The 17891-nt window shown below is 45.1% G+C and overlaps 2 long non-coding RNA genes across 18 annotated transcripts in view; one reads left to right on the plus strand and one right to left on the minus strand.

The window, feature by feature from the left end:
• Positions 1 to 17891, plus strand: part of LOC101789609 (uncharacterized) — a 39500-nt gene that overhangs the window by 13190 nt on the left and 8419 nt on the right. For 14 of the 17 annotated variants that reach the window (XR_011806560.1, XR_011806567.1, XR_011806561.1 and 11 more), the window contains exons 2-3: positions 5306 to 5529; positions 11103 to 11225. This is a non-coding gene — a long non-coding RNA (uncharacterized lncRNA). Of the gene's footprint in view, positions 1 to 5305; positions 5561 to 9992; positions 10081 to 11102; positions 11226 to 17891 lie in introns of all 17 variants that reach the window. The other 3 variants (XR_011806556.1, XR_011806558.1, XR_011806564.1) reach the window with 3 other exon arrangements.
• On the minus strand, positions 782 to 17809 carry LOC140001376 (uncharacterized). Its single transcript, XR_011806568.1, has 3 exons — positions 17146 to 17809; positions 15033 to 15102; positions 782 to 1982 (listed from the first exon to the last, which is right to left on the minus strand). It is a non-coding gene; the product is annotated as an uncharacterized lncRNA (long non-coding RNA).

Below are 17891 nucleotides of genomic sequence, written 5' to 3' on the forward strand. Positions count from 1 at the left end.
GTCCTGGTTGATCAGAACAAGGTGGACATTCAGCACCTGAACTGCTTTTCTGCCCCAAGAGGTGGTCACCAGATTGGTAACCTCGGTTATGATGTAAGGGACTGGCTGTGCTTTATGTGCAGCATCTGAGGCTACACCAAGGATGTGGGTGGGCAGGTACAGCAGGCTGTATGGGGCTAGGCAGACCTTTCTGCTGGGGCTGCAGAGAGAGACAAAAAAGCAAAATTGTGCTGTGGAGCTCCTCTCCTCACTCCGTGGCTGCTTTTCCCATCTTCTGCTGAGTGCAAAGACAACATTTCCTTTAAAATGAGCCCCAGTGGAGACACATCAGGAGAGGAAGCTGAAGCAATGTGAGCTGATGGCACTGTCACCTGCATGAGCAAAAGAACGGGTCAGCCAGGCTCAGCAATTGCTCCATCTTCTTAGTCCTCTTCTTCTGAAGCGGCTTTATACGTGGTATGAGGAAGAAAATTTTAGCATGGGATCTAGAACTACCAGGCAGAAGATGACCATCACCGTTACGTTTAATTTTCTTGAAATCACGGGTTGTTTGTAACGTGCTTTAAATGAAGATTAAATAAGTCATTCTTTCTCTAAAAGCCTTCTCCCCAAGTGAATAGGGATGAAAGCAGGTCTGTAGCCATTTGGACAGCCCTTAGCTCCTATTTCTATGGTTCTGCCAAGGCTCTAGAACTGCCTAAGGTGCAGGAGAAAAGGAGAAAGCCCATGTTTCTCTTCTCACTGATTAGGGAGAGCCACTATGACCTTGCCTTTTAACAGTGCCTCCTCCTCCAATATACATTAATATTTTGTGTAAGGTGGCGCAGTCGCAGAGAGGATATGGAACAAAGCAGCATCAGAAGAGGACACGTGATATTGATTGTATTAAGTCCCTCTTTGAGATCTGACAGGCAACCAAGTGCAGTGGGAACTGCAGCAACTCTATGAGCATGTTCCCTGGAAAGTCTGCACAGAGCATGGGAAGTTACTTACTCTTGATTGGGATAACTGTTCTGATACACCTATATCTGTTTTTCTCTGCCATTCCTATGGGTAGTGGCTTATAATGTCCAGAACACAATCAGAAGACATATATGACAACAGTAAGAGACATTTTCCTTCCTCTGAGAACCTCGGGATCTACCACACTAATTCCCTAACCCCAAAACACTCCCTGTGGAGGCAGGATGGATACAATGCGAAATAAATGAGTTTCAGGCTTCCATCCCTTCTTACCCTTGGGCCACTCTGACTCACAGGAGCCCACAGTACTGCCTACAAAACCATAACGGGTTTGGTTTTGATTTGTTTTGTTTTGTTTTTATTTTCTACTGCATTATAACAGCAGTAATAACAGTAACCAAGCAGAAGAAATCCTGGCAAGTGAAGCTGTACTCATGTACAGCTCAAAAGCAGCAAGGAAAGGAACTGTCCAGAGACTAAAACATTTCCATGTTAGACTTATGATTTAATACTTGTTTAAGTTAAACATTAATATGGGTAAAGCAACTTCTAAAACAGAGCCAGTGCAGGGTTGATCCAAAAGTCAACAGAACAAAAGAGTCTGGAGGAAAACTCTGAGCCAAACCACTGAAGCTGATAATGTCTGGCAAGAAAACTCACCTCAGAGAAGAGCTTGAGGACAGCAAAAGTGCAGTACAAAATACACATCAAACCTCGCCCCATATTGCATGTCACTCTGCCTTTATTCTGACCAGATGTAAAAGACTCATGGTCTTGCAGGCCTGGGATACCTTTCACAAGCAGGCTTCAGGATCAGGATTGCTTCTGCACTTGGGGGTTCAAAATCCAGGCTGAGCTGCAGCTGACTGGGACACAAGGACAGAAACCTTGAAGTGACTCTGTCTGGCCCAAACTGTGTTGATCTTCAGCTTGCCAGCTATTAATTGTACTTCAACAGATTGCAAAGTCTTCCTGTCATCCATCAGGGTACCAACATTTCATTATTCTGGGCTAACAGCCTGTAAAATGAAATGGCAAACAGAGCTTCATTAAAATAGAGTAAGACACTATCTCAGCTGGCAGGTTTGGGAGAGGAGGAATCAGGCCCCAGGGGTTGCTCTTCCAGCTTCATCTCCAACTAGCTGCATGGGAAAAAGGACAAAAACTCCTCTCAGCTCTCTGTGCCTCAGTTTACACATTCATCAAGTGGGGGCACCAGTTCTCAAGAGTCCTCTTCAGAACATTGTGGAAATTAATTACGATTTATACAGCATTCTGTGATCTTGGGTGAATGCAAAGTATTAATTTCTTGTTCCAAATACATCCAGAGTAGCTGTCAAAGCATTAAAGGTTTTTATTCCAGTGACTGAAGACACAGGATAGGAGTATTAAAAATGATAACAATCATTTCATTAATTTCTCACCCAGTGGAGTATAAGGGAAATGGCATTCCCCCAGTCCAATGCCATATGCCTTGGCTTCCCCTGGCTATCTGAGCTGACCTGACCATGCCTGCAGCTGAGGCAGCCACAAAGGACAGTAACACCTTCATTTCCCAGTGCAGATAGACAGACAGACACCTCCAGGAGTGATTCAGATCCTGGGTGGGCTGACTCAGTCTCTGGAAGTCTCTTTATCTTTCCAGATCTTAGGCTTTGTCTCTATTAGCAAATAAATGAGGCCAAGCTCCAGCCCTGAGGCCAGATGGCACAATGCAGCCGCCATCCAGATGAGTAAATACTGCTGCTCCCCAGATCCAGGTGTCTCGTAGGGACCACAGCTGGGAGCCATCCCAGCCCAGGTATGCTCCCAGGTCAGCACAGAATCATAGAATCACAGAAGGGATGGAGCTGAGGTCGGAAGCCACCTCTGGGTCCATCTGGTCCCACCCCTGCTCAAGCAGGGCCACCCACAGCAGGCTGCCCAGCACCACGTCCAGATTTAGGAGATCCATAGCCTGGGCCTGCACAGCACAGAAGTGCTTCCTGATGGCCAGAGGGAACTTCTTGTGCTCCAGTTTGTGCCCATTGCCTCTTGTCCTGGCACTGGGCACCACTGAACAGGGCCTGGCTCCATCCCTCTTTGCACAGTTCCTTCAGGTGTTTATAGACACTCAGGAGATCCCTCTGAGCCCCCCCCTTCTCCAGGCTGAACAGCCCCAGCTCTCTCAACCTTACAGCAGAGATGCTCCAGGCCTTTGATCACCTTGGTGGCCTTCTGCTGGGCCTTCTCCAGTATACCCAGGTCTCTCTTGTACTGGTGGGCCCAGCACTGGACCCAGCACTGCAGATGGGCCCTCACCAGTGCTGAGCACAGGGGAAGGATCACCTCCCTTGGCCTGCTGGCCATGCTTTGCCTCATGCAGCCCAGGATACCCTCGCCCTACTTAGCAGCAAGGGCACATTGCTGGCTCACGTTCAGTCTGGTGCTCACCAGGACCTCAGGCCCTCTTCTGAGGTACGCCATGTGTACCAAAATACAGGTATGGGTACCCTGGGCACATGCCCTTGTCCCGACCATGGGTCAGTGTGACAGACGTGGCAGCGCAAGCCTGGATGTCTGAGTCACAAGACTGTGTCTGAACCAGCAGATCACAGTGGCTCACAGCTATAATCAGAGCCCTTCAGGTCCCACGGCTTTAACCAGCCCCTGATGAGTACCAGACACGTCCACCTCCACAAGGAGACAGGGAAAATGGGGGAGGACTGCCCCCCTAATGCCACAGAGAGAAGAGTAGTTCCTGGAATATTTATCAAGCCACTGAAACAAAGCTTTGCTTTTATAGTCCAGCTGACTGTTTTTCAGAGCTTTCCAGCTCCTCTTTTTACATGACAGCCATTTTACAGCCCAAATTCTTGACTGTCACTAGAAACACACCGTGCAAAGGCAACAAGGCCAGTATGCGGTGTCCTGACATCCAAAGAGCAACAGCTAGTAGCAGCTGAACAGAAGCAAATGGAAACCTGCATATATTTTCCAAAGTGAAGATATATTTAGCATTGTGAGTGGACATCTGTTTGCATATATTAATATTTCTGTGATGAACCATATCCAATACAGCTATTGCAGCTTTTAAGGATTAGGTGCTATCTTCAAAGACTTGCGGTTACAATTAGTTGGAGCTCAGGTAGACCCTAAGAAGAAGGAGGTGTGGGAATATTTGCACGTCTAAGCCTACTGGGCTTAATCCTTAGCACCTAAAATATTGCTTTTAACTTGTCTTAAAATATTAAGGAAAGGAACTAAATCTTTATATGCCAATTAAGAAAGCTGCTCTAGATTTGGCTCTTGAAGTGCTTTGATTTGATTTGAATATAACTATTTGGATTGCACGGATAGTAAAAGACACATGCTTCAGAGGGGAAGCTTTCATTCCTTTAGGGCAACCAGCATCCCCTCAGTGCAAAGGATTAAATCAAAAAGAAATTAAGAGACGTACTACAGGGAAGGCTGGCTGTGTACTTTTCAATGTGGACAAAGCAGCCCTTCTACCTACTGGTAAAAATTCATGCTAGTGCATGAGACCAGCACAAAGCCTAGACGCCACTTAAACATCCTGCCGAGGGGCTTAAGTGTTGGCTAGGCTTTGTGCTAAGCCTCAGTAACGGCTTGAATATCACTCACAAGAAAGAACACGAACAAACCGCGTTTGGATTTTGCCTGGGCCTGATTCTGTATTTCCACAGCCCTTTTTTGATGAGAATTTGGAGACTGGAGATGTGGCTTGAATATCACTCACAAGAAAGAACACGAACAAACCGCGTTTGGATTTTGCCTGGGCCTGATTCTGTATTTCCACAGCCCTTTTTTGATGAGAATTTGGAGACTGGAGATGTGGCTTCCCTTTCTGCTTTGTACATGAAACCTGCTTTTGTGATGCAAGGGGCATATGGGAAATATTTCCTCGGCGTAAATGGACAATGCAAATAAAATATCCACAGACTAATTACCACCCAGCAAAGGTAGTGCCACTCATCTGAAGGCAATGTTGTGACATGAGTCATTTTGGCTCAGGGTCTCCCATAGAGATTTTGCAATTTGGGTCTTCATTCCCAGACTAAAAGGCGTTGTGTTGTGTCCATACAGCGGTGAGCTGGGGCTCACCATGCAGACAGACCCACGCACACGATCCCCTGGGATCCTGCGGCAGGCATCACTGGAGCTCCATGCAGGAACAAGGCTTCCTGTGCAGATTGTTTTCTAAGATTGATTCTTCACTTAGGCATCCCTGTATTTTTTTTCATATAATGGCCACATTTGTGCTCCAGACTCTGCCCTCCGGAAAGGGGGTGCAGATGTTTGTGACTACTCCAAACTTCCTGTAATCCATTGCCATTTCCAGCCAGGGGAATCGTGGGTTGGCTGCTGTGAAGAATCAGTGCCTTGGCTGGCGCAGCCTGCCCATGCTGCCATTGCTACACAGCTGCTTCGACCCCTTCTTCTTCAGCTGCTGCTTTTCATGGACTTTCACAAAAGAAAACTCAAGTGGAAGCTGCTAAAAGGCCCCAACCCATCACACCACAGGCATGTTTGGAACATGATCCTGAGTTGCAGGAGTTCCTGGAGGTAAGAGAAGGGACCCAGGAGACAAGCCATGGTATGTGTGCATGCGAGACAAAATGTCTTTGTTTATTTGCATTTAAATAAGAAAACAGAGAAAAAAAGCTTAAGCTGGAGATCAGTTAAAGAATTCAGCTCAAAACCCATGACAGAGAACTTAGCTGTATACTTCCCAGAAGTATAAAAATGTCAGGCAGTAAAACTGCATTACAAACCAAATCGACATTTTCCCTGTCCCTCAGCTTCCCCCAAGGACTCTGCCCCAGCCACACCAGCCCTTCCCAAAGGGATATGCAAAAGCACAGCTTTACTGCCCATTTGAGGTAGCTCAGATCAAGGAGGGCAGTGGATTCCCAGTGGTCCTAATAGCTTTTTTTGGCATCTGAGCATGAAAATTGCCATGCAGAAATTCCAGATTGGTACTGGCAAAGCCTTTTGCTCTGTGAAGGTAATGAAGCAATGCAGCACTTTGCCCACAGAGGAGGTGGAATTTGTCCTTGGAGATACTCAAAACCCAACCAGGCATGTTCTTGAGCAACCTGGTCCGGTCAGCCTGTCTCTGAGCAGCAGATAGGACAAGGTGATCTCCAGAGGACCCTTCCCACCTAAATTACTCCATGTTGCTGTGATTCTTCAGTGTTATTTCAATATCCATGTGGCACACAGAAGGAGGGAATTGCTTGTTTAAAACGGTCCTGGGCCTCTTTGGGCTGCGCAGATGAGAACCAAAGCTTTCAGGTGTTGTATCAGAAGCAAATGAATTAATAAATTAATCGAATGAAAACAGCTTTATCTGGGAACTTAGATGACAGAGCTTCAATCTCATCACCCAAGGCAGATGGGGGGTGTCACATAAGTCAATGCCATGTGGGCAGCTGGGGAGATGCACACAGCATATTGCAGCATGCGGCAATCACCCCTACAACAGGTCTGGATGAGGCAGTAGGTCTTCAGTGTGCAGTGCAGCACCGTGTCATTGTGCCAGCCCAGGTATGAAGCAGCACAGCTTCATTCAACATCTGTGTCCTGTGAACATGCAGCTCTGAGCGAAAGCTAGCTGTCAGCTTCCAGCTCCAAGCTTTACCCTGTGCAGATCATGGGGCAAGTCAAGAAAATTGGAGGTTTCTTAGAATTATTTTCACAATCTCTACATGTCTTTTGCTAAAGGTTTTAATATTGCATGGCACTTATACAACTGCCGTAACAGTGTGGGCAGAGGGCCACCAACTCCAGCATCCTCTTCCCAAGCGCCTGCAGAACCAGATGTTGCTGGGAAGGATACCATAAACCATGTAAGGAGCATTTCTGTGTAATGTTCCCAGAGGAACTTCACACTTTATCACTTCCAAAAAAGCTATTCTAATTTTGTTTTTTTCCTTTTGACGTATTTTTTCCTGTTCCTCTGGATATTCTTATTAGCTATATAAATACATTGTCCCTTTCAAGAATCTTGCTAAACTCTTGATATTAATGGCTATGTCTAGACCAGTAAGTTAAACAAGGCTATGACACTAGCTCTAACACTGGCTTGTGACCATCTGTATTGTTTAATGGTCTCTTGACACGAATTAGCATCAGCTAGCAGACAATACCTGAGCCCAGCACAGGGAACAGCACATTCCTGGGACCATTCCCAATAGGCAGCTTGGGTGTGGCCACTCTGTTCTTAGGGGTGAAAAGAGTTTACTCATGTGGATATGAGTCATAACGTGCCCTTTGGCTTCATGCCAGGCAGCAGTCACTGCTCCGCTGCATTTAGTATGATAGATGAAGCCAATGGGACCTTTTAATAACAAGCTCCAAGGACCAGTTAAACAATCTGTAAAAAACATCACTGGGTACCTTTTGAAAAAAAGCCCATAATCATGTGGATACTGGCTCGATCCCCTCCAGTGGAAGAACAGAACAGTTCCACAGAGGGCTTGGTGCCGTGTCAAAGCACAGGTTGTGAGGTTTTCCTCACAGCTTCCCAAACTTTATCAGCAACCTAAGATTAAACTTGCACAAAGAAGACTCAGCACTGTCCCTCCCAAATACCTTTCCATGCCTGTGGGCATGTTCAAGGCTTGTTCAAGACAGCTTGTTATCTTCAAGGTAAACACAAATATCTCCTAACCTGAGGCACTTGTGTGTGAGTAACCAAATGGGAGGGTTTGGATTACCTAGGCCAGCCACCACCCTAGGTAGGTCTTTAGATTGACAGTACACAAGTGTTTTCACAGAGACAGAGAATACCTTTTTGCCCCTGTCAGCCATTTGTGTAAAGAATTTGGATGCTGGAAAGGATCAGCTTGAGAACTCTGCTTCTTGCCAGCACTCTTTATTCCCTCATTTCATCTGTTGAAGGCCATTGAACCAAGAAATCTGGGGGTATAGGCTGGGCATGCAGATACCTAGAGGTCAGGGTACTTACAGCAAAAGACAAAAAGACAAAGCAACATCACTGTGGTTTGGAAAATCAAATATTGAGATAAAAACATGCATGGCTGGGCTTGCTATATTTAAGACACAGAATAAAGCTCATGAACATTTTAGAGGAATTCTGTATTATTTCTGCTTTTTTTTGGTATTATATATTTGCCATATAAATGTCAGTTATAGACAAAGGACAAGCGAAAATAATACACTTAGCATTTCAGAAAGCCTGGGCATTTGCAATGAACAGTTCTGGCAATGCTAAATCACTCGGGGAGGTGGAAATTGGCAGAAAGCTGACCAAGCCATCAACCTCTACCGAAATGCTGCCCATGCATATATCCAGTCTTTAGCTAAAACTGAATGGAGTTGGGGATGCTTGTTGGGAAAGAGTGGAAAACACAGAAAAGCTTCTCTGTTCAGCTACAACAGGCTAGGAGTATACAGTGGTTTTAGGAGTATACAAAAATGGTTTTCTGGAGTACAGACATTAAAATCAAGGTTCATAGTGGACTTCAAACATCAAAATCCTTACTTAGGTACAGAAGTTCAATATGTGAGTTCCACTGGAAGCCTTGGAGCAAGCCTCTACATCTTACCACTGCCTCATTGCTAGGGGTCTTTATTAAAGCTGAAGTTCTGGTGGGACCTTCAGGGTGGGCTTTTCTCATTTCTATTCAGTGCCCAGACCATATCAACCCACCTGGTCTGGTACAAAAACCAGCCAGGGTTTTTTTCAAGAGGGCCACATCTGGGACATCTGGGAAGTGCCCCTGTTTCACACGTTCCCCCACTATCTAACACCTCAGCAGAACTCACCTGGGGCAGGAGGGAAACCCCTGTTCAATCTCTTCCTCTGTCTGAATTCATCCATGTACCAGGTGAGAGATATCCTCACCAGGGTCTGCTTTCAGGCATTCCAACATTTTGTAACCACTCCACTCTGTACAACTTATTCATCATATATCAGAGTGGACACTTCTGTCTGACCCGAAAATCTTTGTTTATTTAATACAGTGTAGCAACTAAGAGTGTGGAATAAAGACCAGTTTCATAAGAACAGATAAAATGATGCCTGCAGCAGTCACCAAAGGTAACAGCAGCTGGAGAACAAGTCCCCGGTGTGAGAAGATCTTTGAGTACAGACATTGTGGGTTCCAAGGGATTCCCCTAACTACGGTGCTGTGAAATTCCCCATTCAGCAAACTACCTTTTCACAGACTCCAAATGCTCCCTGCTCAGTAAATGGGCAGTCTAGATAACTACTGTGGTGCTACAGAGATAAGGGGATGTAGGCTGCTCATTGGTCAGCCACATCTACATACTACCTTGAATCTGATCTCAATTCACTCAAATTTGGGGCCTGTGATGCTATCCTATTTTCTCTTTCTTCTCTGTTTTTGACTCTTATGAAAAACCAAGTGGTTTCAAGGTGCCTCAGTACTGGTCTTCCTTTTACTGATACTCAGTACATATGCGTTGGTGATGTAAGGGAGGCCCAGCTCCTTCATTCTGTAATTTCTTAATCACCCTGAGTTATAGGTTAATATTGTCCTGGAATTAGAGCCCAATCTGAACCTAGTTTGAAATGTCTAAATCCTAGCCACTTGTGCAAGTACTTTTCTAAGAACAGAAGGAAGTTGTTTGCAAAGTCTCTCTTGGCCTTTGTAACATAAATACAAGAATATTTTGCAGTCAAGCAGTAGAAAACGAGTCCAAACAATATTGAGTAACCCTGCATGAGCAGAGAAGTGTCTATAAAGTCAGTGGGAATTGATAGTGATGTCTCAAAGGGCATGGGAATAAGTCACCAAGGCAAGCCAAAAAAGGAATAAGTAAATCTTTAACTGAAGACCAAAAGTACTTTTCCTTTTAGGTAAAGCACTATTCCTATCTGAGTTCATCCCAAGGTGAAACAGACAAAAGACAATTAAGTGGGTATCACTCGAGTAATTCCAGAAACAAACAGTGTTGCTTATGGGAAAATCATTAACAAAGAATGAAAGATAAGCACTCTGAAAAAGAATTAGATAACTGATGACACTGTCTTACAGAGAGAGGAGAGATGGATGTTCTATTAGTCACGTCTGACCTGAAAGAGTCTGGCAGATCCCTCTGCAAGCACTCTCCACAAGGAGATAGGTATGTTTGGAAGAAAGGGCCATATGAGATGAATCCAATTTCTGTGTCCAGTAATGTTACATCAAATTTTGCCTCCTGAAATCAGTGCAATTCTGGTTTGGACTTAAATACGTGTATATATTTTCATACATACACATGATTCTGTTGGATTCCTCTGTTGTGTACACATCCAGGCCTTATCAAAGTAGTTGGATGCTCCCAGGAGAAGAAATAGGAAGCTGGGCATGTAGTTCCATGCCTTGACAATCTAGCAACAAGTCAGGTGTGCAGAGTCATGTGGCCCTCTCGAAAAATTATTGCTTAGTTTTATTAACCTATTATGATCTTAGGAAAAATGTCTTTTATTAACTTACCTTGCAGGAGAGCTTGGTTAATGTATGGTAGGTAAAAGAGATACTGGTAGGATTGAACTAATTCAGGACTCCAGCAGGTCAAAAGCTGCATCTGTGTAAAAACTAAGAACTGCTGAAATCAACTGAGAGATTATTGCTGTCTTTGATAGGAACTAGGCTTAACCTATTAGAGACCAGTGAAAGCATTTCATATGGCAAAAATCTTAATTTATCACTGCTGCTGTTAAAACTGCACAAATGACACTTTTATGAAGATTTATTTCACTATAATGAACAAAAGAATCTACTTCACTTTAATATTAAGCATTGTGCAAGCTCATTCTGATTGAAAGGATGGTAATTTTTTTTAATGTCGGGTAGTCCTTATGACAAACAACTGAAAAAATGCATCTGAGCTCTTGGGCTTATGGGACTTAAACCATTAAAATATTTTAGGGGAAAAACAAAAACAGTAACAAAAAACTTATGAGTACAAAAAAAAACAACTACAGTTTTGCTCTGAGGGAAAGTTCATTCCAGGGTACCCTATTCAGAGCACACAGAAACACTATTTAAGCAGAGATATGCCTCAAATGCACACTTTACAGGTACGTATTACACATTGTGTGTGTGTGTAAAGTTCACATATCTTCTCTTACACTTGGCCACATTTTCTCTTGTATCTGACAGCCCAATCAGAAGAGTTCTTTGCATGGGTAAGGATCAAACTTCTGGAAAACAGAATGACAGAGTCTTTTTCATACCAGATGATGCTGTGTAAACACAAGGCTTGGTGGTTCAGCCATAAGAAGAGTAAGTACTGGGCAACTGGGTATCCTGCACCTTTGGTACCTCCCTAAATTCAGGGACAATGCGATAATTATTTTAAAAAATTACTTCTTCATCATAATCTGAGCAATCATATCTTAAAAGGCTCAGTGGCACTGAGCTGTTTTTTCTTAGGAAAAGACTCTGTGTTGAAATGGTTTTGTAAAAAATGTGTGACCTCTGGACAGCTGGTGTCAAAAATAGGCTCTGTGATTCTCCAGTGCAAGAGCAGTGGGGGAATATGGCAGGAAATTGTTGTATGAGATAGAAGGCAGTTTGTTTTTTTTCCAAGAGAGTGATGACAAGGGCTTGAAACTTGTGCTCATAGTCAATATCTCCTTCACTAGCTAAGAGGTAAAGGGGTACATTTTGGAGAACCTTTCAGACATAGGTTATACAAAGACAAGGACTTTCACAGAATCCAGGAATGGGTGAAATTGGAAGGGATCCCTGGAGGTCATCTGGTCCAACCCACCTGGGGCTTTTTGGCTCTGTAGGGTCCCCCCAGTTCACCTGATCCCTCACTAACACAGTGAATATGGGGCAGTGGGCACAAACTGGAATGCAGGAGGTTCTGAACACCAAGAATCAGCTCTGTACGACGCAGGTGATGGAGCAAAAGCACAAGCTGCCCAGAGAGGCTGTGGACTCTCCTCAGAGATCTTCAGAAATCACCTGGACATGGTCCTGGACAAGCTGGATTAACAATCCTTAACTCCACCCCTGCTTAGGGATTTATGACTCATTTGTGTGTTCTATAATGCACAAGGGATACCTTGTGATCTGGGCTTGGATTTCACACACCAAAAAAAAAGTGCAGCTGTGGGTATGCATCTCAGTCTTCTCACTTGTTCCTGAGGCAATTTCATAATATTCATATTTCTTATTAATACATGTTCCAAAGAAGAAGGGAGGAAATATGGCTCTGGGAATTGGCTTGGGGTGTGTTACAAGGAAAGCAGTCAGCCCATGTGATATATAGGGAAATAACTGGCCATAGACTGTCCAAAAACAAAACCATAATGGTTTACAAGGCTACATGAATAAAAGGAAAATGACTACCGTGACTTTGCCATGTGTCAGACAAGATGCAGTAATTATCCTGGGGTTGTTTTAAGACCATCCATATAGATTAGCAACGTGTATTTGCTGAAACTCCCTTCATAGAACCTTGTAAGGGATCCACTCACGTGTCAGGGCCAGCTAACGCATCTTGTCTTGCAGGTGAAATTGTCATACCCTGGCCCTCTCAATAGGATGCCTGAAGTGGCAGCCCTCTTGTTCCCCCAGAACCCTCAAAGCCTCAGTTCCCTTCTACACCCTGAAACCACATCCTTTGGCCTCTCTGCAAGGATGCCCACATGAAAGAGGCCTTAGAGATACCATTATCTTCATTTATCTTTTCCTTTCCCTGCTTTTTCCCAGTGTCAGGATGAAGCTACTTGGTGTATCTCAACTGATTGGCCCTTGTGCACTCACTTCCACTGCTTCTTTGTATCAACTCTTTCCAGGCCCTATCGCCTTTCAGATGTTTCTGTTGGATTCATAAAGGGCAAGGTATAGAAAATAACCTCCTGTGCCTTTCTCCTTCCCTCTTCCCTCTCCATGCCTTCCTCCTGCCATCTGTCACCTTCCTCTTGCTGCTGTACCCTTTCTCCAGGGATCTCATAGGCATCTCTCTAGGAAATGGGCTCAGGCTCAGTGTGCTTTTAGTTTCACGGCATATTCAGATAGTTGCATGGGAGCCAGGAAACAGTAGGAAGAAGCAAGGCATGAAGAAAACTAGAGGCAAGGACAACAACCGATGGATTTCAATGGTGCTGCCAAAAGATACAGCACGAGGCTCTTTGTGTAAATCCCATCTCAGGATTTAAACCATGCAGAGGACCTTGCTCATTATGAGTGGCAACCTAACCCAGGGAGCCGGCGGTCCAAATGCAGTCTCAGCACCTGCTGGTTCCTTTACACTGAAGTCTCCCAGAAGTTCACCCCTTCGAGCAGATGATGTCCTCGAGCTGTAGGTAACACTGCACCCCATGAAGGAAGATGTAGCTCAGAGCCTTGCCCCAGAGAGAGAGGGCAGCCCCAGCACTTATAGCTGCTAGATAGCTGCTAGATAGCTGCTAGAGTGTGGCGCTCAGAGCTAGGTTTGATGGCCTGGACAAACATGAGTAGTTATTCACTGCAGGCCTATTTGACAATGAATTCCAGTGTTTGAAAGCAGTGGAGTAAGTGTTATTAGAGTGGAGATTTTTTTCCTTCAGTAAGATAAGAAAGATCCATTCTTAATTCTTTCTTTTAGAGCATGAGTAAAATCTTCAAGGAAATAAGTAAGGAAGTTTGCTTCTGACAAGTTATCTTACTAAATAAAATACATTAAAAAAAAAAAAAAGTGCATCTGTATGTGAATTGAATGCATTATAAAAGACTTCTATCATCTGATAATTATCCAAGAACAGGAAAGTGATCCAGAATATATGATTCCTCGGTCTCCGAGGAGCATTCCCTGTGGGTGTGTGGTAGTGGTCCAGTCTGGTTGAAACTGAACCAGGGGATGGAGTTTCCTCTGGTCCTTTTGGGTAACAAATTCCCAGCCTAGCAGTCCTTCTTGCCTGAGAGTTGTTTGTTCTGCTTTGCATTCATATATTACATTATTATTTATTTTGTATTTTTCACTACTAATCTGTTAATTAATCCCTATACTATTTTCCAGTAATACATTACACAATGTATACAATGTCTGGCACTTGGTATTTGTTCTCCCATCCCTTCCCTATGGGTAAGAGCAAACACACTGCAGCACGCTCCAGGGGGAGCTGGGACTGAATGTGGTCAGGTTTTGAGGTTAGCTTTGTTTGCTTATAAGTGTTCATAACCCTGTGGATTTGTATGAGATGTGCCTGTGCTCTTCTCTGTTTCATTACTTGAAGAAATAGCAGTGTAGTGTACCAAGGCACGTATAGATGTGTGTAATTCAGGCCTTGCCCAGTAAATAAGAAAAGCGTAGCACCTGCCATCACCACAAAAGGCTGACTGGGGGTTAGAGAGGTACCAGGGCTCCAGAAACAGATGAGCACGGTCCAACTCCACCCCAGCTTCCTACACAACCATGGGGGAACCGTGGAAGGCACGGCATCCTCCCTTCTTCCACGTACTGCCCCTCTCACTCTATACCCCTAAGCTCCTGGAGGGCCTTGCCGCCACTTGCATATTTTTTGAAGCCTAAGTGCCAGTCTTAGGCTCATGCATTTGAGGCAGGTTATCCTCAAAACAGATCAGCACAAGACTTTTTGGCAGCTGAGGTTCACATGAGCTCTTTCAAGATAATTGGGACCTCCTCCTGCTGGCACATCCTTCAGGTGTTGAGCCTGATCCAGAGCACTTCTCAACCCTCCCCGCACTCCTCCCCTCTCTGCTCAGTGCTCCATTAAGAGGATATGGCTGTGATTTAAGGAATTACTCCCTTGTGACTTTTGTGTCAAAGAAATCCTCTGACTCTCCCAGATGACAGATATTTATCTAACACACTCAGGAGGAAAGCGAGTCCAGCACAAGCCGAGCTCACAGATGCAAAGCCTGGTGACCTTCACCCACCCCATGCTTCTGCCTCCAGATAGATGAGATGAGGATCTGCCCCAGTGCCTACGTAAACCAGACGAAAGGGTGGGGAGGACAGGCCAGGACATAGCTGCTTCTCAAACAGCACTGTGCAGCAACCAAAAACACCTTCTTGCACCGTGGTTGTTTCCCACTGTCGGCCTTTATACGTCAACAAAAAGAAGTGTGATCTACCCTGCTGTGCCTCTGCCAGGGTTGTGGGCAATGCGCAGCCACCATCCAGCACTGTTTTTCCAGATGTTGCCTGTCAAAATGGAAGGAATGAGTCAGTGGTGTGCAGACCGAGAGCACGATTAACACCTATTTCATGTGTGTTCCTGCCTCCTGATTGAATTGTTGGGGGTTTTCAGCACGTGTCCTGCTAGGTGTCCTAGGCAGTGCCCTACCTGCGCAGCACGTAGGTACCCACACCTTCACTGCTGAAGACTAGCCCAAACATTAGGATTAGGAAAAATCTTGCTGGCACCTCTTCAAAGGCTGCTTCTCAGCTCCAGCCGTGGAAGACTCACTAAAGCTGGCCGTGGGGACAGCCCGTGCCACCGTCCTGCTGGGGTCCCAGCTCAGCCCCAGCACCTGAGCACGATGCCCAGTCTGGTGCCATGCCTGGCACAGGGAACCAGACGTGGCCGTGCCCAAGGGGATGCTTATGCACTACAAGCTGCTTCCTATAGGTGGAGTGATTTGTTTAATGCTTCGTGGCTGCTCTTCACATTTGCAGGTTATTCAGTAGGTGCCGCGTCATTCAGGGCAATCTGAGAAATCCATCTCAAAACAAGTTTTTGACGTGTAATAATAAGAAAAAAGAAATGTCTTCAACATTCAGACAGTGGAAGGAAAGTTTCCTGCTAACGGAAGCAAGGAAGACAGCGGAATTGCTACAGGATTAATTAATGGGGATTTGAAGCAATATTTCAGCTGTTTCTAATCATTCATCATCTCCCTCCAGTGTCTCAGGGACTTGGGCTGGGCAGATCCTGTGGTCACAGCTTGGTTATTTGGAGGGAAAAAAAAGAAAGCCATATTAGCACTTCAGGCTTTCTGCACTCCAAGAATTCTCCCTCCCCTTCCTTCAAAGCTCTTCTGAACACCCACTCACTGCTAAGGCTGTCGCTCCCACCCACTGTTAACATCCCAAATCTTTTGCCTGTTGAAAGCATTCTTCCTCCAGTGCCAAAGGGCCCCTGTTATCCTCTGATGTGAACGTCTGGGGCTTCAGCCCATGAACAAGTTCCTGGTGGTTGTTTGGGACGCTGGTTCACAGAGCATCAGCCCTGGGAACAGCAACGGTGCCCACTCAGCCTTCGTGGGAAGCACGACCCGACTGCAGTGAGCTCCTTCCCCAGCATCAGGGGATGAAGAGTGCTTAGGGCTGCTGCCCTGAGAGAGCTGGAGTGTTACGGGTTCACACCCAGCAGAGCTCCCAGCTGGCTGCTGGGGAGACCGTATCCTGTTGCTGTGCTCCCCAGTATAAATCCTAATTGTTCAAGAAGGACTTTTAGCATCCAAATGAAATAACTTCCAATAACAGGTAAAACAATCCAAAGGCATCCAATTTTCTGGCATTGGCCTTAAAAAGGAATAGTCCATTATAAACCAGGCTGTGTTTTGAAACCAGCTTTTTATACAGAGAATGACATTGAGGCAACTGCCCCGGGTGTGGACATAAAATGCCAAATCTGGCTTTGGTCCTTCCAGCCCACGGAGTGCTTACCCAAACACACCTCCCATGTGGTGCCTCTCCTGCAGCATGATTCATGGCAGTCTGAAAAAGGTTCATCTGCAGGCAACGGCAGATATTTACTGGCATGAGGGAAGAGCAGTGAGAGGACTGTTAAAGCAAATCATAATAAACTATTCTCGCTGGTCAGGACTCATTACGTTTTTATTAGCCTCGTCTGCAATTCTCTGTACATAGGTTTTGAGGATGATCAGAAAGCTGAGCCAAAGTACGTATTGTGAATTGTTCTGACCTTGCTTGGAACAGTTTTATGTGTTTGCATATGTGCCTTTCTCATAACCCATATCTGAACACTGCCAGATACATTTGCCACATTGTAAAATGCAGAACGTCATCCACCTCCAGGGATTAAAGGGAGCCCTATTTAATGACAGGGACTGAATGTGCTGCCCTTGATCACAGTGGGCCATGCCCCAAGCAACCTATTAAAAGGGTGTTTATACCACCAGCAGCGGCCCTGGGTGAATCCAGACAGAACAGAAACCAGTGAAAAAAAAGATGCAACCTTGCATGCTCTTACATAAACCAAAGTCTACACCCCATACGCACCTTGGGAGCTACCTCAGGCTACAGTGCCGCTCTTGCTGTCTGTGCCAAATGTTGGCTTAGTGCCACCTCCTCTCGCTGTTTGCAGCATCTTCTTGCACAGTGCCGTGAGGATTATTTCTGTCTGTATGTACTGCACTTGCAGTCAGAAGCTCTATTACACTCAGTGTTGCAACAGAAAAGATGATTACATCCAAGACCCTATAAAAAATCTAAACATATTTAGGGTACTAGGCTGTGCAGAGGAAACTCCTCTGTTTTGATGCAGACTTTCCATGTAATCCTAACAAAGCCACTGTGTAGTTATGGTGGAGATACCATACAGAAACATGGGAATCGGAGGAGACTGCAGCAAGAATTTCCAGGGTAAAGACTGGGTTACAGAGAGCTCCTTGGTGGGAATACACTGATAACACAAAAAGGATCATTTCATGCTTCAAGTTGTTCAGTTACAAATTCTGGAAAGAGATACTATGAAAAAGGGCCAAGTCCAATATACATTTATTATTTCACTGCTGGTTTTGGGCAGCTGCCTTGGTGATCAATGTACTTTACAGCTGGGCTGTCACTTCCCTCGAAGCCACTGAGTAATGCATGACTCTGCAATATTTCCAGCATGTTGTGCACCCTGTAATCATCAGCAATCGAGTATATTCCTGCCCCTTGCTTTTTCAGGGTAACAGCTGAAGTACAAGTTCTCCTGATAAAGGTCTGCTGTCCTGTATGCAAAGTTTGGCATTGCAGTCTTT

The sequence above is a fragment of the Anas platyrhynchos genome, chromosome 1, assembly GCF_047663525.1.
Source record: "Anas platyrhynchos isolate ZD024472 breed Pekin duck chromosome 1, IASCAAS_PekinDuck_T2T, whole genome shotgun sequence".
NCBI lineage: Eukaryota > Metazoa > Chordata > Aves > Anseriformes > Anatidae > Anas > Anas platyrhynchos.